The 21,824-nt window shown below is 46.0% G+C and overlaps 1 long non-coding RNA gene across 2 annotated transcripts in view; it reads right to left on the bottom strand.

The window, feature by feature from the left end:
- Positions 1-21,824, bottom strand: part of LOC140907848 (uncharacterized) — a 120,287-nt gene that overhangs the window by 15,904 nt on the left and 82,559 nt on the right. The window contains exons 2-4 of one of the 2 annotated variants that reach the window (XR_012157656.2): positions 16,625-16,818; positions 15,940-16,045; positions 14,360-14,475 (exon numbers count right to left, since the gene is read on the bottom strand). This is a non-coding gene — a long non-coding RNA (uncharacterized LOC140907848). Of the gene's footprint in view, positions 1-14,292; positions 14,476-15,939; positions 16,046-16,624; positions 16,819-21,824 lie in introns of those variants that run through there. The other variant, XR_012157655.1, reaches the window with a different exon arrangement.

Here is a 21,824-nt window from a genome sequence, read left to right as displayed (position 1 = left end):
ATCCATATTGGGTCAGACCAAAGGTCCATCTAGCCCAGTATCTTGTCCTCTGACAGTGGCCAGTGCCAGGTGCCCCAGAAGGAATGAACAGAACAGGTGATCAGCATTGATCCATCGCCTGTCGCCCATTCCCAGCTTCTGGAAAACAGAGGCTAGGGGCACCATCCCTGCCTATCCTGACTAATAGCCATTGATGTGCCTATCCTCCATGAATTTATCTAGTTCTTTTTTGAATCCTGTTATAGTCTTGACCTTCACAACATCCTCTGGCAAGGAGCTCCACAGGTTGACTGTGCGTTGTATGAAAAAATACTTCCTTTTTTTTTTGTTTTAAAGCTGCTGCCCATTAATTTCATTTGGTGACCCCTAGTTCTTGTGTTATGAGAAGGAGTAAATAACACTTCTTTATTTACTTTCTCCACACCCATCATGATTTTACAGACCTCTATCATGTCCCCCTCAGTCATCTCTTTTCCAAGCTGAAAAGTCCCAGTCTTATTAATCTCTCCTCATATAGCAGCCATTCTATACCCCTCATCATTTTTGTTGCCCTTTTCTGAACCTATTCCAATTCCAATATATCTTTTTTGAGATGGGGCAACCACATCTGCGTGCAGTATTCAAGATGTGGGCATACCATGGATTTATATAGAGGCAATATGATATTTTCTGTCTTATCTATTCCTTTCTTAATGATTCCCAACATTCTGTTCGCTTTTTTGACTTACACTGCCCATTGAGTGGATGTTTTCAGAGAACTATCCACAATGACTCCAAGATCTCTTTCTTGAGTGGTAACAGCTAATTTAGACCCGATTATTTTATGTGTATAGTTGGAATTATGTTTTCCAATGTGCAATACTCTGCATTTATCAATATTGAATTTCATCTGCCATTTTGTTGCTCAGTCACCCCGTTTTGAGAGATCCTTTTGTAGTCCTTCGCTGTCTGCCTGGGACTTAACTATCTGGAGCAATTTTGTATCATTTGCAAATTTTGTCACCTCACTGTTTACCCCTTTTTCCAGATCATTTATGAATATATTGAATAGTACTGGGCCCAGTGTAGACCCATGGGGGACACCACTATTTACCTCTCTCCATTCTGAAAACTGACAATTTATTCCTACCCTTTGTTTCCTATCTTTTAACCAGTTATCGATCTATTAAAGGACCTTACTTTGCTTAATAGCCTTTGGTAAGGGACCTTGTCAAAGGCTTTCTGAAAGTCTAAGTACACTATATCCACTTAACCCGCCTTGTCCACATGCTTGTTGACCCCCTCAAAGAATTCTAGTAGATTAGTGACACATGACTTCCCTTTACAAAAACCATGTTGAGCATTCCCCAACATATCATGCTCATCTATGTGTCTGACAATTTTGTTTTTTACTATAGTTTCAACCAGTTTGCCTGGTACTGAAGGCCAGCCTACCAGCCTGTAATTGCCAGGATCACCTCTGGAGCCCTGTTTAAAAATTGGTGTGACATTAGCGATCCTCCAGTCATCTGGCACAGAAGCTGATTTAAATGATAGGTTACAGACTACAGTTAGTAGTTCTACAGTTTCACATCTGAGTTCCTTCAGAACTCTGGGGTGAATGCCATCTGGTCCTGGTGACTTATTACTGTTTAGTTTATCAATTTGTTCCAAAAACTCCTCTAATGACACCTCAATCTGGGACAATTCCTCAGATTTGTCACCTGAAAAGAATGGCTCAGGTTTGAGAATCTCCCTCACTGTCTCAGCCATGAAGACTGATGCAAAGAATTCATTTAGTTTCTCAGCAATGGCCTTATTGTCCTTGAGTGCTCTTGTAGCATCTTGATCATCCAGTGGCCCCACTGGTTGTTTAGCAGGCTTCCAGCTTCTGATGTACTTTAAAAAAATTTGCTATTACTTTTTGAGTCTTTGGCTAGCTGTTCTTCAAATACTTTTTTGCCCTTCCTAATTGTATTTTTACACTGCATTTGCCAGAGTTTATGCTCCTTTCTATTTTCCTCACTAGGATTTCACTTCCACTTTTTAAAGGAGGTCTTTTTGTATCTCACTGCTTCTTTTACTTTGTTGTTTAGCCACAGTGGCGCTTTTTTGGTTCTCTTGCTGTGTTTTTTAATTTGGGGTATACATTTAAGTTGAGCCTCTATTATGGTGGCTTTAAAAAGTTTCCCTGCAGCTTGCAGGGATTTTACTTTTGGAGCTTTTCATTTCTGTTTAACTAACCTCATTTTTCTGTAGTTCCCCTTTCTGAAATGAAATGCTACAGTGTTGGGCCACTGTGGTGTTTTCCCCGTCACAGGGATGTTAAAGTTAATTATAAGTTTCAGAGTAGCAGCCGTGTTAGTCTGTATTCGCAAAAAGAAAAGGAGGACTTGTGGCACCTAACCTAACCAATTTATTTGAGCATTTTTGAGTTAATTATATTATGGTCACTATTACCAAGCGGTCCAGCTATATTCACCTCTTGGACCAGATCCTGTGCTCCACTTAGGACTAAATCAAGAATTGATTCAGGTTAGTGTAATAATAACGTGTAAATCAAAAAAAGAACTTGTTAAGCAAGCCATTTCAAAGTTAAGCAAGTTCCAAAGGTTAAGCAAGAAGTTTTTCTTAAACCATGAATTAGATAGATGAGGGGGTTTTATTTGGGGGCGGGTTGTTTTTTGTGGGGGTGTTTTTTTGATTGGTTGTTTGTGTGTTTTTCCAGAACTTGCATGTTTTGAGGGCCCTGACAAACACATCCCAAAGGGCAAATACGGGTAAGCATCCTGTTTTATCAGGAAGGACAGATGGTCAGGCTCCCCCGCCCCAGCCCCGGCTGCTTACTTAGTTATGCTAAGGCCTTTGCAGAGCCTTCTAAGACCTCCTGACTTAGCTGCTTTTGGCAATAAGCATGATAATTGCTATTCCAATTATTGGTAGTGGTCCACGCATTTTGCTGCTCTGCCAAGATCTCTCTGCACAAAGTCTCCCACACGACCGCATAAGAACAACGGTGGCTAAAGCTGTTGTGACTCCAGACTCCTGTGGCAGTTTTACATAATGGACAACAGGACGTCATTCCATGTTATATGGCAACATTTTCCTTCCTGAAAACCATTTTACTCCATTCGGGTGACGCTTGATTTTTCTCTTCACAACAGCAGCACTTCACCAATGACTAGCATGAGCTCTGCAATAATGTATTTTACGTATTCAGCACCCACTTTATCAAGTATTTCCGCTTTCCTTTCTTTAGACTGAATGGCCGGTTTCAAGAAATAATGACAATCTCCAAGAGCAGATAATAAGAAGCTTCATTAACCAGGTACCCTCTCAGAGTTACAATACACGGCTTTTGACATTCTGAATAAGACTAAGTCTTTGAGAAAGACAATGGAATATTGAGATTATTCAAATGACTGACTTCAAAATGGATGCTCCCCATTAACTGATAATTAATTACATTTTACTGGTAAAAAAAAAAAAAAGTTCATTTCTACCATCAACCCTTAATTGAAACTCTAGGTGGATTAACCTGATGAGATCTGAATTGCAAATATAGGGCTGGAGAATGGATGCCCTTGTCTTAGGGCTTGTCTACACTGGAAATTTACGGCACTGCAATTTTCTCACTCAGGGGGTGAAAAAACACCCACCGTAGCTCAGCAAGTTGCAGCAGTGTAAAGCGGCAGTGTAGACAGTGCCCCAGCGCTGGGAGCTACACCCCTCGTGTAGACTTAGGGCATGGCTACACTTGCGAGTTAGCGCGCATTAACGCAGCCCCGTGCGCGCTAACTCACGATGCAGCCACACTGGCAAGGCACGTAGAGTACTGCCGGCACTCCGCCTCGGCGAGTGGGATAACATTTGATGCGCCCCCAGGTGTGGAGTGCTCTCAGTGACTCTTTCCAGGTGACCATGTGACAGATTTTTTGTTACCAATCTGCCTGGGCCACAGTTGATCAGGCTGGGGCCACAGGATCTTTTTTGGGGAGGAGATGACGAGGCACATCAAGTGTCTACATTTTAAAGCTTTATCGATAAAATAATAAAATAACAGCAGAGAGTGCTGGGAACGCTCCCATATCACTCAGGGGAAGAAAGAAAGCGTTAATGCCCCAAGCCCTGTCCCACTTTCATACTCACGTACGCTACCCAAGGCTGGCCAGGCCTTGGTGTAACGTAAGTCCAAACCGGCTTGCTGTGGCCTTCTCAGTTTCCCAAAACATCCTGGCTCTGGAGACTTAGTTTTCCCTTCTATTGTCCTTTGCTGTAATGGCTCCAGCTCTCACTGTTCCTGCTGTTATCTTTGCAGTTCTGCTCCACTTAGTTTTTCTCTTCTTATGGCTGGTGGGGGGGTTGGACTTTCCCCCTTCTGTCTTGGCAGGTAGCCACTGGCCTTGGGCTCAAGTTAGCTTCTTATCTTTGGACTGAGCTTGTTAGCTGCAGTGTTGAGTTAACCCATTCTCTGCTCTCTTCTTTCTCTCCCCCCCCCCTTCTCGGGCTCTCATAAAGGAAACTTCCACTCACACACTTTTAGCCCTCCCCAAAATGCTTTGTGATGCTTGCAACAGTGTTAGCCACATACAATGCTGATCTGCCTTCCCTGGAGACTCCCTGGGGGGGGGGGGACATTGGGGTGTGACAACCATGCCTCCACACGCCAGGCGATCCCGAGTATGGAGCAATGGCAAGGTGCTGGACCTCATCAGTGTTTGGGAGGAGGAAACTGTCCAATCCCAGCTGTGCTCCAGCCGTAGGAATTATGATACCTTCGGGCAGATATCAAGGGACATGATGGAAAGGGGACATGACCAGGATGCACTGCAGTGCAGGGTTAAATTGAAGGAGCTGTGGAATGCCTACCGCAAAGCCTGCGAGGCAAACCGCCGCTCTGGTGCTGCCCCCGCGAACTCCCGTTTTTACAAAGAGCTGGACACGATACTTGGGGGTGACCCCACCTCCACTCCAAGTACCACCATGGACACCTCAGAGCACAGTCCAACAAGGCAGAAGGAAGAGGAGGAGGAGGAGGAGGAGCAAAGTAGGAGCGAGGGTGCTGAGGCGGAGGAAGACACCCCAGCATCCCTAGATGCATGCAGCCAGGAGCTATTCTCAAGCCAAGAGGAAGGTAGCCAATCACGGCAGCCGGTGCTTGGGGAAGGACAAATACCAGAGGAGGTTCCCGGTAAGCGGCTTTTATTTTGGGAAGGAAGTTATTCGGTGCGGGCTCTTGGGGCGAGGAGGGTTAGGGCTGCATGCATGCCTAGATGCGGAATAGGGCATTAATGTGCTCTCTCACATCACGGTAATCGGCTTCAGTGATCTCTTCAAAGGTCTTAGCCAGAACCTGGGCAATGCTCTTGCGCAGGTTTCTCGGGAGAGCCACTGTGGTCCCTGTCCCAGTCAGGCTAACTTGTCCACGCCACTGTGCCATGAGGGGCAGGGGGACCATTGCTGCACACAGGCAAGCTGCATATGGGCCAGGGCGGAAGCCGCATTGCAGTAAAAGACCCTCCCTTGCTTCCCAGGTCACCCTCAGCAGCGAGATATCTTCCAGGACAAACTCCTGTGGAAAATGTGGGGACAGTGTTCAGTATAGGGGCCCCCTGCCGCTGTTGGCTCTCCCCAAGGCACAGAAACCCAGAGGACAGTACAGCCATGAAAGAATCAGTCCCCTTTGACCCTGTGCTTACTCACCATTTTGGGGCTCCCATGGGTTATGTGCGCTCGCTTTGGGATGGGCAAATTATGCTATTGTGTAGACTGTGCTTGCTCTTAATAGTACGGAGGAATCATTGCTCTGTCTGGTGTGAACAATGCTACCTCTGTTAAGTGTTGCATTTTGCCTTTACAGATGCAACCTTGAGATCTCAGCCGTTCGTGTTATCACCGGCTGAGAGGCTGCAAAGAATCAGGAAGAGGCCACGTAGAAGCAAAGAGGACATGCTGCATAAAGTCATGCAGCGGTCCCTTAATGAAAATCAAAAAGTGCAGGAGTGGCAGGAGAGTGAAAGGAGGGTCCGCCAGCAGAATGCGGATCACCGGCACCAAAGCGCGGAGCGGCTGACAAGCATCATGGAGCGCCAAGCAGACTCGATCCAGGCGCTCGTAGCCATGCAGGCAGAGCACTACCGCCCCCCCGCCCCACAGCCCTCGTCCCAAAACTCTTTCCCTTGTGCCCCCATGTCACCTCCAACCCACTTTCCTCAACATCCGGGTTCTTATCGCCACCAGCTGCCTCCAACACCTGTAGCTTCGCCACCCAGCCCTGAAAACTACGACCCTGACCCGCTGCACTCAACCCCCATCACCATGCAGTGTAGCCACCCTGAAGTGCAACACTCATTGCACAGCACTCCAAACAGGAAGGCTGAGTATGATAACAGGACGTACGCAAACCTGTGATTCTACCGTTCCCCACCCCACCCCTTTGCGTTTCCCAAGCAGTTGTGTTTCTTTTCAATAAATGCATTTTCTTTTCATTAAATGGATTTTTTTTTGCTTTGAAAGCATGCTTTATTATTGCATATTGTAAAAGATACCTTAGCCCAGGAAAGCAACAGGCACTGCAAGTCAGTGTATCATACGTAGCAAACACAGATTCCTACTAACATTGGAACCACTGCACTTCACTCCCGTGCAGGACACCAGACGTTACTGGTGGCTTTCAGCCTCAGATTGCTCCCTCAAGGCATCCCTAATCCTTGCAGCCCCGCGCAGGGACCCTCTAATAGCCCTGCTGTCTGGCTGTTCAAATTCAGCCTCCAGATGTTGAACCTCTGAGTTCCATGCCTGAGTGAATCTTTCACCCTTCCCTTCACAAATCTTACGGAGGGTACAGCACACAGATATAACCGCAGGGATGCTGTTATCGGCCAGGTCCAGCTTCCCATACAGAGCACACCGGCTGCCCTCTAAATGGCCAAAAGCACACTCCGCAGTCATTCTGCACCGGCTCAGCCTGTTGTTGAACTGCTCCTTGCTGCTGTCAAGGCTCCCAGTGTAGGGTTTCATGAGCCACGGCATTAAAGGGTAAGCGGGGTCTGCAAGGATCACAATGGGCATTTCGACTTCCCCTACGGTGATCTTCTGGTCTGGGAAAAAAGTCCCGGCTTGCAGCTTCCTGAACAGGCCAGTGTTCCGAAGGATGCGTGCGTCATGCACCTTTCTGGGCCAGACTGCGTTAATGTCAATGAAATGCCCATGGTGATCCACAAGCACCTGGAGAACCATAGAGAAATAGCCCTTCCGATTAACGTACTCGGAGGCTAGGTGGGCTGGTGCCAGAATTGGAATGTGTGTGCCATCTATCGCCCCTCCGCAATTAGGGAAACCCATTTGTGCAAAGCCAGCCGCAATGACATGCCCGTTACCCAGAGTCCCGGTTCTTCTGAGCAGGATGCGATTAACAGCCCTGCAAAACTTGCATCAACACAATTCCAACAGTCGACTTTCCCACTCCAAACTGGTTAGCGACCGATCGGTAGCTGTCTGGAGTTGTCAGCTTCCAGACTGCAATAGCCACCTGCTTCTCCACCATCAGGGCAGCTCTCTACCTCATGTCCTTGCACCTCAGGGTCGGGGCGAGCTCCTCACACAGTCCCATGAAAGTGGCTTTTCTCATCCGAAAGAGCTGCAGCCACTGCTCGTCATCCCAGACTTGCATGACGATGTGATCCCACCCCTCAGTGCTTGTTTCCCGAGTCCAAAAGCACCGTTCCACGGCAGTGAGCATGTCTGTGAATGCCACAAGCAATTGCGTGTTGTATGCATTACTCGCGTCAATATCATCGTCGGAATCCTCACTGTCACTTTGGATCTTAAGGAGTAACTCGCCTGCCAAACGTGATGTGCTGGCGAGACTCGTCAGCATACTCCTCAGCAGTTCGGGCTCCATTCCCGCAGAGCGAAAGGGAAGACAAAGCGCGCAGTACAAAAAACATTGAAAGATGGCACCAATTGTGGATGGAAGCAAGGGGATTGCTGGGATGCGAACCGATGCATCTTGGGGCATTGGGACAGGACCCAGAATGCTCCGCACCACCACCACCACCCCTGCACCCTTCCCACAAGCCACAGCACCTGAATGGGAAGAGGTGCTCTTTGGGATAGCTGCCCACAATGCACTGCTCCCAATGCCGCTGCAAGTGCGGCAAATGTGGACACGCTAGTGCGCTTGCAGCTGTCAGTGTGGACAGACTGCAGCGCTTTCCCTGCTGCGCTCTACAAAGGCTGGTTTAACTCAAAGCGCTTTACATTTGCAAGTGTAGCCATGCCCTAGCCCTTAGTGATAGACTCAAGGAGTTCTAGTTATTTAGCTTAACAAAGAGAATGTTAAGGGGTGGCTTGATTATAGTCTATGTGTACTTAAATGGGGAACAAATATTTGATAATGAGTTCTTCAATCTAGCAAAGAAATGTCTAACATGGTCCAATGGCTGGAAGCTGAAGCTAGCCAAATTCAGACTGGAAATAAGGCATGAATTTTTAACAGTGAGAGTAATTAGCCATTGGAACAACTTAACAAGGGTCGTGGTTGATTCCACATCACTGACAATTTTAAAACCAAGATTGGATGATTTTTGAGTGCCCTCTTAGAAATCAATGGCTATTAGACAGGAGGGCAGGGCTGGTGTTCCTATTCTCTATTTGCCAGAAGCTGGGAATGGGCAACAGGGGATGGATCACTTGGTGATTACTTGTTCTGTTCATTCCCTCTGGGGCACCTGGCCACTGTCGGAAGACAGGATACTGGGCGAGACGGACCTTTGGTCTGACCCAGTATGGCCATTCTTATGTTTTATGTTCTAAAGTATATGTGCTAGGAATTATTTTGAGGAAGTTCTATGCCCTGTGTCATAGAGGAGGTCAGACTAGATGATCACAATGGCCCCTTCTGGTCTTGGATTCTATGAAACTGTGAATCTACTCACCGAAACAGGGAACTAAATTTCCTATTTCTAAGACACTGACAATACAGAAGAAAATGATCTTGAATGCTTATGGATCAATGTCCTAAAGCAAAAGGAAAAGATGGAGTGCTACCAAATCACACTAGGGAACAAAATGATTGGATATTAGGAAAAACTTTTTCACTCTGAGGGTGGTGAAGCACTGGAATGGGTTACCTAGGGAGGTGGTGGAATCTCCTTCCTTAGAGGTTTTAAGGTCGGGCTTGACAAAGCCCTGAGTGGGATGATTTAGTTGAGGATTGGTCCTGTTTTGAGCAGGGGGTTAAATTAGATACTTCCTGAAGTCCCTTCCAACCCTGATATTCTATGATTCTATGACTAGCTCCTTAAGCACCTATCTATAACGTTTACGGGGGGAAAGATCATGGGGGACTTCAATGTGAATAACATTTGCTGGAGGTTGTGTGCTTCCAGTTCTAAAACATCCTCGGAATTCCTAAATATTATTGATGACAACTTCATAACTCAAAAGGGTCGTTATCTGCTAGGATGTTACCTGCTAAGCTGAGTTTAGCTCTGCCACAAAAGCTTTAGATCTCCAGGGCTACTACAGTGATCACCAAGCACAAAATTTTACAAAGACTGGAAGAGCAGGTTTACACTTCAACTAGAGCAGTGGTATTTGGGCCCGTGTGAGTTAGCAGCTGGAGAATAGCTTATCGCCAGAGAGATCAATCACATGAATTTGCGGAAATTTGGACCCCATTTCTAGATACATTTGGATAGAAAAAAGTTGAGAGTGCTCAAAGAATGCCAGACCTCCACTCCACCTAATCCTGCCTTGTTTTCCCTCTCAGCCCCCCTGGGTCCCCTCCTTCCCTCCTTTCCCTATCCATGTACCTCTTTCCTATTTTATTACAGTCGCCCCATCGTATCATGGTATTTCTATGCAGTATTGTCTGTTCTCGCCACTTTGGCGAGCTGTAAAGCACAATTGTATAATTCTACTGGTGAGTTCTGAAGCATGTAGTATTTGGAAACATATACAAGCTATGTGTTGTTTACCTTTTAGTACTTTTTACCGTTTTTAAAATAAAAATCAATTAAAAATTAACCAAAAAAAAGGGGGAAATGGCATGATCTGTAATTTTAGGCCTGTCAGGCTGACATCAATCCTGGGCAAAATAATGGAATGGCTGATATGGGACTTGGTCAGGGCAGTTTGCTTTCTGTGTTTTGACATCCCATGATGGCAATTTGTGTTTTAAAGGTTTAAAAAGCTTTAACTTTTTAAATCTCCATGTCTACTGTCACTAAATAAGTATCTGACCCTCTCCATTGTCTGACTGGTCCCCATAATGTCCCACAATTGTGAACATTTTGATTGATAAAATTTGAAAAAATGCTTAATCCATAGTTTTGTGCAAATGAGAAAATCAGTAAAAATAAAAAATGCTTAAAATAAACATCAATATTATTGGTCAAAATTATAAAAAATATAAACATTGAATTCTGCCAGACCTATTTATTTTCTTCCCTTCATTTCCTAATGAAGATTTCTATAGCCCAGAAAGAGACTGTGGCTCGGGAAACGTTCTATGGAGTTGTTTCTTATTCCACATTGGTGCTGACTAAGGACATGTCTATACTACAACCTTATGTCATTCCCCGGGGATGGGGGAAGCTGCCCGGGGCTTCTTGCCCCCTGCTGGGAGTGAGGGAAGCTTCCCAGAGTTCTCACCTCCCCGCTTCCAGCTGAGAGCCTGGGGGGCGGGGGGCAGCCAGACTCCTGGCAGGGACATCTACACCCAGAGTCCAGTCAGCTGCCGTGCTCCCGGCAGGGAACCGATAACCCCTGGGGGCGGGCAGCCAGGCTCCCAAACGGGAGATCAACGCACAGTCTGGTTGGCTGCCATGCTCCCAACAGGGAGCAGGGAGCCAGGAGTGCAGCTGGGCTCCCAGCCATAAGGCTTGGTGCAGCTTGGCTCCCAGTGGGGAGCTTGGGTGGCAGCACAAGCCAGGAGCCTGGGTGGCAGCCCAGCTTGGAATGGAGCCTTGAGAAAGCCTAGCTGGGAGCCAGGCACCTTGATTACTTGTCAGTTCCAATTTGAAATTGACAAGACAGCTTACAGCCCAGGTAAGGAAAGCCCTGTCTACCCAAACACTGCATCACCCTAACTTCACCGACATAAGCCCTATCCTCTTGTGCAGGCATATTATGTCGGTGTAGTAGGGCACTTACATCAGCAGGACAAGGCTGTAGTGTGTACACTGACATAACTAGGTTGACACAAGCTGCCTTACATTGACCTAACTGAGTAGTGTAGAGCAGGCCAGAGTCAACACAATGGAGCAAGCAGAAGCAAGTGCATTTGAAAACCTGGACTACTACAGGCTTAAAATAGAAATGAGACTAGGTCATTGGTGATTTATTTCACAATTCTGCAGTGGGGGGGAGGGGGAGGTTGGGAATATGAATGAGTAGACAAATTACACAGAATCATGAAAGAATCAACACCGACAATCTCACTGATATTATTCACATAAGACAGAAGGGCTTCACACTCTGCAGTCTCATTCCTGGACAGGGATTGCAATGACACCAGAAAATGGAGTGGTCAAGTTCCCAGGCTCATAGAAATTATTGTCAGCAATGAAAACTAATACCAGATTATTCTCTTTGAGCTCACTGATATTTTTACAGCTATTTGTTTTCTATGCCTACTCTTTTTCCATTAAGATTAAATTAAAAGCACCTGTAAAATTGTTACCACTCGTAAATTATGCTAAGAAAGACATGCTGAGTTAAAAAGACATGCCGGGACCAGATGGCATTCACCCAAGAGTTCTGAAAGAACTCAAATGTGAAATTGTGGAACTATTAACTACAGTTTGTAACCTGTACTTTAAATCAGTTACTGTATCCAGTAACTGGAAGATAGCTAATGTAATGCCAATAATTAAGAAAGGCTCTAGAGGTGATCCTGGCAATTACAGACCGGTAAGTCTAACATCAGTACTGGGCAAATTAGTTGAAACAATAGTAAAGAATAAAATTGTCAGACACATAGAAGAACATAAATTGTTGGGCAAAAGTCGACATGGTTTCTGTAAAGGGAGATCATGTCTTACTAATCTGTTAGAGTTCTTTGAGGGGGGTCAACAAACATGTGGACAAGGGGGATCCAGTGGACATAGTGTACTGAGATTTCCAGAAAGCCTTTCACAAGGTCCCTCACCAAAGGCTCTTATGTAAATTAAGTTGTCATGGGATAAGAAGGAAGATCCTTTTATGGATTGAGAACTGGTTAAAAGACAGGGAACAAAGGGTAGGAATAAATGGTAAATTTTCAGAATGGAGAGGGGTGGAGAGGGGTAACTAGTGGTGCTCCCCAAGGGTCAGTGCTAGGACCAATCTTATTCAACTTATTCATAAATGATCTGGAGAAAGGGGTAAACAGTGAGGTGGCAAAATTTGCAGATGATACTAAACGGCTCAAGATAGTTAAGACCAAAGCAGACTTTGAAGAACTTCAGAAAGATCTCACAAAACTAAGTGATTGGGCAACAAAATGGCAAATGAAATTTAATGTGGATAAATGTAAAGTAATGCACATTGTAAAAAATAACCCTAACTATACATACAATATGATGGGGGCTAATTTAGCTACAACTAATCAGGAAAGAGATCTTGGAGTCATCGTGGATAGTTCTCTGAAGACGTCCATGCAGTGTGCAGCGACAATCAAAAAAGCAAACAGGATGTTAGGAATCATTAAAAAAGGGATAGAGAATAAAATGGAGAATATCTTATTGACCTTGTATAAATCCATGGTACGCCCACATCCTGAATACTGTGTATGGATGTGGTCCCCTCATCTCAAAAAAGATATACTGGCATTAGAAAAGGTTCAGAAAAGGGCAACTAAAATGATTAGGGGTTTGGAACGGGTCCCATATGAGGAGAGATTAAAGAGACTAGGACTCTTCAGCTTGGAAAAGAGGAGACTAAAGGGGGATATGATTGAGGTATATAAAATCATGAGTGGTGCGGAGAAAGTGAATAACCAAAAGTTATTTACTTGTTCCCACAATATAAGAACTAGGGGCCACCAAATTAAATTAATGGGCAGCAGGTTTAAAACAAATAAAAGGAAGTTCTTCTTCACACGGCGTACAGTCAACCTGTGGAACTCCTTGCCTGAGGAGGTTGTGAAGGCTAGGGCTATAACAGGGTTTAAAAGAGAACTAGATAAATTCATGGAGGTTAAGTCCATTAATGGCTATTAGCCAGGATGGATAAGGAATGGCGTCCCTAGACTCTGTTTTTCAGAGGGTGGAGATGGATGGCAGGAGAGAGATCACTTAATCATTACCTGTTAGGTTCAATCCCTCTGGGGCACCTGGCACTGGCCACTGTCGGCAGACAGGATACTGGGCTAGATAGACCTTTGTTCTGACCCAGTATGGCCATTCTGATGTTCTTATGTTAAATATGCAATTTTTCTTTCACACTGTAATGTTTTTGGGTCTTGAGTATTATAACTCTCGCAGGGATACATAGAGAATTTATCACTGAGCCAGCTGTAGTCTAGTTTCCATTGTCCTTCAGGTATTCCACCACCACTCTGCTTACCTTTGACTAGGCTGTCAAAGTCACACCTGGGGAGTAATGTCCTGCCTTATTTTCTTGCTCTTCTCTTCTTTGATTGTGACTCAGGATGCAGGGGGGAGAGCAGGACCCCAAGCTCCCCCTCTTTGGGTGCTCTACACAGCAGCTGGGAGGTGTCGTTCCCAGCTTGGGTAGACATATACACGCTAGCTAGTGCCTAAAAGTAGCAGAATAGCCGCAGTGGCACAGTCTGGACACCCAAGTACGTACCCAGGGCGTTGGGCAGGATTGTAATAGAGTGGCTAACTTGAGCTGCCCCGTGTGCCATGGCAGCCACACTACTATTTTTAGCATGTGAGCTCATGCAGAGCTAGCCGTGTCTGTCTGCCTGTGCTGGGAAGCACCTTCCCAGCTGGACACATGCTCTGGCTGCAGCAAGGAGAACAGCACCCCAAGACTGCAAGCAGGCAGGGAGCAGGATCTGGATCTATTTTACCCTGTCCTCATACACAGCGCCGAGTAGCTGGCCAGGTGCACAGAATGGAGTAAGTTGAAAAAGGGTTGAAATTAGCTCTCTGGCCTGCGCCTGGGGTAGCCCAATGACCTACTTACTCAGGGCTGAACACTGATCCCTTTATGCAGCAAATTAAATGTAATAAAATAATCCTGGTCCTTGACAAACAAATATGTTAAAGTTGCAAAGTTAAGCACCGTGGAACAAAAGTTAGTTGTATGCGATATCTTAATTTTGCTCCCTTGTGTGGATGCATTATGAGACAGTCTTTAATTATACAAATTTGAAAATAATACAATATCATATACAACGTGTCCTACAGTCTTAGCTGCTCACCTGTAGCCTCTTTTGTTGTACTACAAAGTCAGACCCAACATTGCCGTGAGATGAGTACAGTCATCCGACCCTTTCCAGACCAAGTAGATTTCATTGGCATGAAGGAAAAATATTTCCTGAAATAGCAAAATAAATGCATACATAAATAAAACTTTTTACTGATGTAGATATATGCAGAAATAGGTTTTAATTATTTCCTGTTGTTTAGCGTCGCTGCTAACTACGGCTAGAATACAGTTACTATGTATAGTTATTATTATTATGTATAAATGCACAGACACCAGAATTAACTTGTCACACTTAATTTTAGTCAAAGTCTTTCTTTCCATCCCTGATTCAGAAAAGCACATAAGCATTAAAGTCAGTGCAACTTACACACCTGCTTAGCGTGGACTTAAGAGCTTTGCAGAATCAGGGCCTACGTTGGCTCCAATGGACGTTAGCCCAAAAGACTTTTTCCTTGCAGCCATGCTGTTAGACTTTATTACACTATCAAAGACCATTTTCCTTTAGAATCCTTCCACCTCTACACAAAATATCCCCTGCAAAAAGAGGTTAATCTAGACTGAAAACAGCAGCTCTTTTTAACATCACTCAGACTCTGAATGGTGAAATTTAAAATGGAGCAAAGGAGATGGTACTGATTTTTACCAAACCTTTTTAGTCTGCCTTTAATTCAGTTCAGTACAAGGCTCCCAGTGAAAATGAGGCATGCATTTACAGGTCCCCTCTTTATAATTATATGGTCCACATCACCACAGTAGCTGAGCATCTCCCAGATATTTATGGATGTAGCTTCGTGACCCAGTATCACAGTAGGACAGAGTGATTAGCTCCATTTTACAGATTAGGGAACTGAAACATGAGATGAAGGCTCAGGTCCCCGGAGTGATTCAGGTGCCTAACTTCCATTGATTTGAATGGGCATTAGGAGCTTAAATATCTTTGAGGATCTGGGCCGAAGTGACATTCCCACAGTCACACAAGGGGTTTGTGCAGAACTGAGCCCAGATCTCTTGAGTCCCAGCCTAGTGCCTTCATCACAGCTTTCCTCTCTTCTCATTTCCCCCAGTTTCACTGAGGGGACTGCATTAAAGTATGGAATGATTCTGATATTTGCAAGTAGGGTGTGGCCTCCATAGACTTTATAATAACAGCTGTTTTCCCTTTCATTCTTCACTGTGGTTATGTACTCTAATATAAACTCTTTAAATAATGAGCAAGCTTCTGTTGCTTGTATCTTTTCCCTACAGTAGCTGATTTTCCAACACTATATTAAATTATTAAACCTGACAGAAGTTTTTCACTCAGTTTTTCACAATATACACTGTTTATTTATGATTTATTACATTTCACTTGGTATATACAATTTGTCTCTTTCAAGGTCTATTTCTAGTCAGTTTCATTTTCTACCTCTCCTGCAAATACCCTAATATTTCCCAGCTACCGTCTCTGGGGCACCCACTGTGGATCTGAGAAGAGGTCAGTCGCCACATAGCATTGATTCTCTTCCTTGTTTCCAGCTGCTCCTGCAGATGCTCAACACTGTTGCTGTTGTTTAATGAGATTATTTCACTGACCTTTCTCTATCACACAATGGAGGGTTTTAGGAACACCAGCCTTTCCTTTTGGTCTGCCTTCAATATCAGCATGATGCCCCATCTCTCTGAGATGGTGTTGGAGATTCTGTAAGAGGGCAGGGTCTTATATGAATAATATACAGAGACAATGGAAAAGTGCTGAGAATATCACCGGTATTATGAGGTATTTGGTACATGAACCACCCTTAAGACAAATGAGACCAGCGGTGAATGCTACCTGGACGTGGGCAGTGTTCTGTCTGCTAAATCGCTGCTTAACTGAGCTGAAAATGGGCTGACTCTGTGTACAGGGCACAAGTGATGCTTTGAACTGGAATGTGCAAGAACGGTGCATCTCTGTCAGACTGAGGCATGTTTTTAAGGGAAGATGAGGCACCTTGAGGGGGTCTGTTTTCTGTGATTCGTGCTGTGGGATCAACACTCATTTTCTCTTTTCACAACAGCTCGGGGAAAATTGCATCTGGACAAGGAGCTGGCTGTCCAGGCCACTGTCAGTAAAGCAATTGGCTCAAGGAAGCTAAATCCACAGGACCCATTTGTAATAATTTTGTGCAGAACTGGGTCTCATGAGGCACAGGATCAAATTGCAATGGCCTTTGAGGGGTTTGCACCATGGGGCACAGAATCGTCTCATGATAATAGCTTCCCTTGAGAGACTCTGCACCTTTTGATGCAGCATCCCTTTCAGATGGCATCTCCCGAGCACGTGCATACCACCACGGGCAGGATCCGTCAGAAGTTACTGAGACCACTGGCTGAAATTCTCTGGCTTGTGTTAGACAAAAAGGTCATTCGAAATGATCTCCAACGGTGCCTTGTGGTCTGAATATCTGCGAATGAACTCTTGGACACAGCTCCCTAAAACAAAGAGTGAGAGATCGAAACACAGCGTAAGAAACTATCTGAATGGGAGAAGAGAATGAAGGGGAGACACACAGACCAAAGGGCAGAAGATGATAGCAGTTGGCCAGTGTTGTCGGTAGCTACCGGTGTGGTGCTCCGCTCTTGTTCAATAATAACAACAGTCGGCTGCGTGCGTGTTCCCACTGTGTGCTGCCCCAGTTCTGCGCAGGTAGCTAACACAGCAGACCCCCAGAGAACCCTCCCAAAACCACAGACTCTAGTAAGGTACGGAGGAACCCAAGCCAGGATTATTGTCAGACGAAGCACGGTAATAGTGCCGTACAGACTCCACAGGGCATACTACAAATTTGTGCTCCCTGGCAACGGACACAGCTCAGTCAGTGGCGGGACACTCCACTGCCCCCTAGGCTGGACAAAGATGTGCGCTCCGGGACCTACTTTTATACCGTTGCAGGACAGATTATTCATCATAGGTCAAACGAATCTATCCATCATGTTGTCCTTTTGACCCTGTCATTAAGATGCACCTGCCTGTTCCTTGTTATGTCTATGCAGTGTCTTGCCGCCATCTTGGCACAAGTTCCTCTCATTAGCCCTTATGTGTGTGTGTGCACATGCCTCCAACAACCTTTTCTTGCCAACGTCTGTGAGTGGGACCTGCCTCTGGCTCCCAGCCCAGCTGTGCTTATCACTGCCTGGAAGTACTTTGGTTCAGGCTTCAGGCCTCAGACTGGGCCTCTGATACAAGAACTTATGTTTCAGGCCTCCTCTTACTACAGCCAGAAAACCTTCCCCTCCCCCAGCCTTTGTAAATAAACTTTGCTGGAGCTCAGCTCTGAGATAAGTTTCTCTTTCTCTTTGATGAAAACTAAAGGTTTGAGCATCTTCTAGCCCAGAGCTGCCATGGAAATTGGCAGAGGGCCAAACTGTGACAGAGGGGATCACATTTCTCAGGGGCTTTGTGATGGGGTGTACTCCCCACACCAGCCCCGTAAGAGCTGAATAAGGCCAAGTGGACCCAGTTAAGCTGCAAAAGGCAGAAATTTAGGCTGTGTGGAGGGAGTTAATTAGAAGGAAGCTCAGCTGTGAGGCATCAGGCGGGGCTTCTAGAAAGCCAGGAGCAGCAGGAAGGAAGCTGGCAGTTCCTTTCCCTGAGGTAAGGGAGAGCAAGCCTGGTAGGAAAGGTCCAGGGGTGAGAGCAGTAAAGTTGGCATAGATACAGACCTTAACCTTCACTACAGGGCCCCAGTCTGGAACCCAGAGTAGAGGGTGGGCCTGGGTTCCCCAGCCAACCATTGCAGAGTGGTGTTACTATGGGCAGTGGATACAAAGACTGCCAGAGTGACATACTCAGGGTGGTGGGCATGAAGATTGCCTGCTGCTGCTTGTGGAGTTCTTGAAAGACCACCCCAGAAAGGGAAACCACTGAGTGACCTGGCTGGAGGGCCAAGTCACAAAGAGTAAGCAGTAGCTCCTTGCGTGAGAGAGGGGCTGCAGGCTGAGAGAGTGACACAGAGTGATGGTGTGCAACCGCAGGAAGGGACGTCGGTCTTGCAGAGCTAATCCCCAGAACTGCCAGGAGCAAGTGCTATCCAGCCGTGCGTAGAGCACCCAGCCGCAGGCCTGTAATACCCCAGTGCCTACCTGGGGCAGGGGGTGAGAAGGCTTCACTAAATACATGTAAGCAGGGTCTGAGTGAGCTCTCCCCTGACATCTAGTGATGACTTGGGGAAGAGGGCTTCAGGAGCTGACTTTGTTTGCAAGGACGCACACATTCTGCCTCGGTGAGCAGCTTGATGGAGCTGCTATGCCCAAATGATCACTTTTGGTGGGCATTGGATTGCAAGCCACTTTGTTATTGGCTGCAGGGTACTAGAGGGTTGTTTTCCTTGTTGTGAGAGTCAAGGGTAGTAGAACTGTGCTTGGCATGCCCTGATTGAGGGGTTCCCCTCAACTGAACCGTGCCCGCTAAGCAGTGCTAAAGCCTAGTAGAGATGAAAGAGGGTGGGGAGAGGTACCATACTGGAGAGATAGGTACTGCCTGGGGGTCCTTGACACCATTTGATCCTTCCTCTGTTTCTACTGTGTAATAACAGAGCTGATTAAGACTCAATTGTCAATTGCATTCTCAGGAACAAATCCAGACCCAGTTTCCTCAGGAGCTCTGAACAGTTTCTCAAAGGAAACCAAGAGTCCCAGGAACGTCCTTGCCATAGGAGTGAGGTGGCTGACGCTGTTCTTCCTCAGTCAGTGAGGTCACCAGAATTCCTGATGGGACAGATAAAATGAGAGAACCGGGTATGCTACGGTTTGATTGAGGGGAGCCATCCAGCTGTTTCCATACCGGGTTTTACTGGTTCCTCTGAAGCCTCCAGCACCCTAATAAGGAGAATAAGAAGCTGGTGAACGGGGCACTGATTCTCTTGTTGTTTTGTCGCAACAGCTCCACAGCCCTGCGTTGGCCTGGGGTGCTTTCCTGATGGCCGGTTTGGTTCCAATTCCCTTTCATTCCCTCCTGGGGTCTAGCCCAGTATCCTGTCTTCCAACCGTGGCCAATGCCAGCTGCCCCAGGGGGAATGAACAGAACAGGCAATCATCAAGTTGCCATATTGCCCTCTCCCAGCTTCTGGCAAACAGAGGCGAGGGACATGGAGAACATGGTGTTGGAGTCCTGCCCACCCTGGCTAACAGCCATTGATGGACCTATCCTCCATGAACTTATCTAGTTCTTATTGGAACCCTGTTATAGTTTTGGCCTTCACAACATCCCCTGGCAAAGATTTCCACATGTTGACTGTGAAGAAATACTGTAGACGATGGATCGTATGGTGTGGTCAAGGTGAAAGCTGGAGGCATGTAGGTAGGAATAGCGGTCAGTAGGAAACAATGGTCACATAAACACCACCCTATACCGGAAACCTACTGACCGCTATTCCTACCTACATGCCTTCAGCTTTCACCCTGACCACACCATACGATCCATCGTCTACAGCCAAGCTCTGCGATACAACCGCATTTGCTCCAACCCCTCAGACAGAGACAAACACCTACAAGATCTCTATCAAGCATTCTTACAACTACAATACCCACCTGCGGAAGTGAAGAAACAGATTGATAGAGCCAGAAGAGTTCCCAGAAGTCACCTACTACAGGACAGGCCTAACAAAGAAAATAACAGAACGCCACTAGCCGTCACCTTCAGCCCCCAACTAAAACCCCTCCAACGCATTATTAAGGATCTACAACCTATCCTGAAGGATGACCCAGGAACCTATCCTTGCAACAAAGCCCGTTGCCAACTGTGCCCACATATCTATTCAGGGGACACCATCACAGGGCCTAATAACATCAGTCACACCATCAGAGGCTCGTTCACCTGCACATCCACCAATGTGATATATGCCATCATGTGCCAGCAATGCCCCTCTGCCATGTACATTGGTCAAACTGGACAATCTCTATGTAAAAGAATAAATGGACACAAATCAGATGTCAAGAATTATAACATTCGTAAACCAGTCGGAGAACACTTCAATCTCTCTGGTCACGCAATCACAGACATGAAGGTCGCTATCTTACAAAAAAAAAACTTCAAATCCAGACTCCAGCGAGAAACTGCTGAATTGGAATTCATTTGCAAATTGGATACTATTAATTTAGGCTTAAATAGAGACTGGGAGTGGCTAAGTATTTATGCAAGGTAGCCTATTTCCCCTTGTTATTTTCTACCCCCCCTCTCCCCCCGACGTTCTGGTTAAACTTGGATTTATGCTGGAAATGGCCCACCTTGATTATCATGCACATTGTAAGGAGAGTGGTCAGTTTGGATGAGCTATTGCCAGCAGGAGAGTGAGTTTGTGTGTGTGGTTTTTGGAGGGGGGTGGGGAGGTGAGAAAACCTGGATTTGTGCTGGAAATGGGCCACCTTGATTATCATACACATTTTAAAGAGAGTGGTCACTTTGGATGGGCTATTACCAGCAGGAGAGTGAGTTTGTGTGTGGAGGGGCGGAGGGTGAGAAAACCTGGATTTGTGCTGGAAATGGCCCAACTTGATGATCACATTAGATAAGCTATTACCAGCAGGAGAGTGGGGTGGGAGGAGGTATTGTTTCATGGTCTCTGTGTATATAATGTCTTCTGCAGTTTCCACGGTATGCATCCGATGAAGTGAGCTGTAGCTCACAGAAGTTCATGCTCAAATAAATTGGTTAGTCTCTAAGGTGCCACAAGTCCTCCTTTTCTATCTGCCATTTTGTTGCCCAGTCACCCAGTATTGAGAGATCCTTTTGTAGCTCTTCGCAGTCTGCCTGGGACTGAACTATCTTCAGTAGTTTCGTATCATCTGCAAATTTTGCCACCTCACTGTTTACCCCGTTTTCCAGATCATTTATGAATATGTTGAATAGGACTGGGCCCAGAACAGAGCCTGGAAGGACACCACTATTTACCACTCTCCATTCTCACCTTTTATTCCTACCCTTTGTTTCCTATCATTTAACTGAAGTTCCTGGCAGTGCTTTCAGGATCAACTAATGATCCTTAATTTACTTTAATGGCAAGCCTTTTGTTATCTTAATCGCCCTGCCTCGGTTTATAAACAAACTCCCTACCTTTAAGGTTGTGCTGTTCCCAGCTTACGTCACATATCACACTCAAGCTATTGTAGTTAAGAACTCTGTCTGGGGCTAGGGTGAGTAGCCCTCCCCTACGAAACTCAAGTGTGGGGGGGCTAGAGCCCTCCCCTGCCCCCCCCCAAATGGCACCCCTGCTCCAAACCTCATGTCAAGGGCTTGTTCCAGTTCTGAATCATCAGTCTCTTTTCTGGAGGTAAGTTCTGCAGCACTGTCATCTCTGGGCCACTCACGTTGGCTGCTAAAACCAACCTTTCCTGCCATTCAGTAGGGCTATAATGTTGAACTGAGCCAAATAAGCCTTGCAGGGAGTTTTTCCCTCAATGACAGTGAGCTTTTTTATTATTTGAGCTGGGACAGCCTGACC

Source organism: Lepidochelys kempii, chromosome 2 (genome assembly GCF_965140285.1).
Source record: "Lepidochelys kempii isolate rLepKem1 chromosome 2, rLepKem1.hap1, whole genome shotgun sequence".
In the NCBI taxonomy this organism is placed as follows: Eukaryota; Metazoa; Chordata; order Testudines; family Cheloniidae; genus Lepidochelys; species Lepidochelys kempii.
This window is presented reverse-complemented; position numbering and strand designations above follow the sequence as displayed.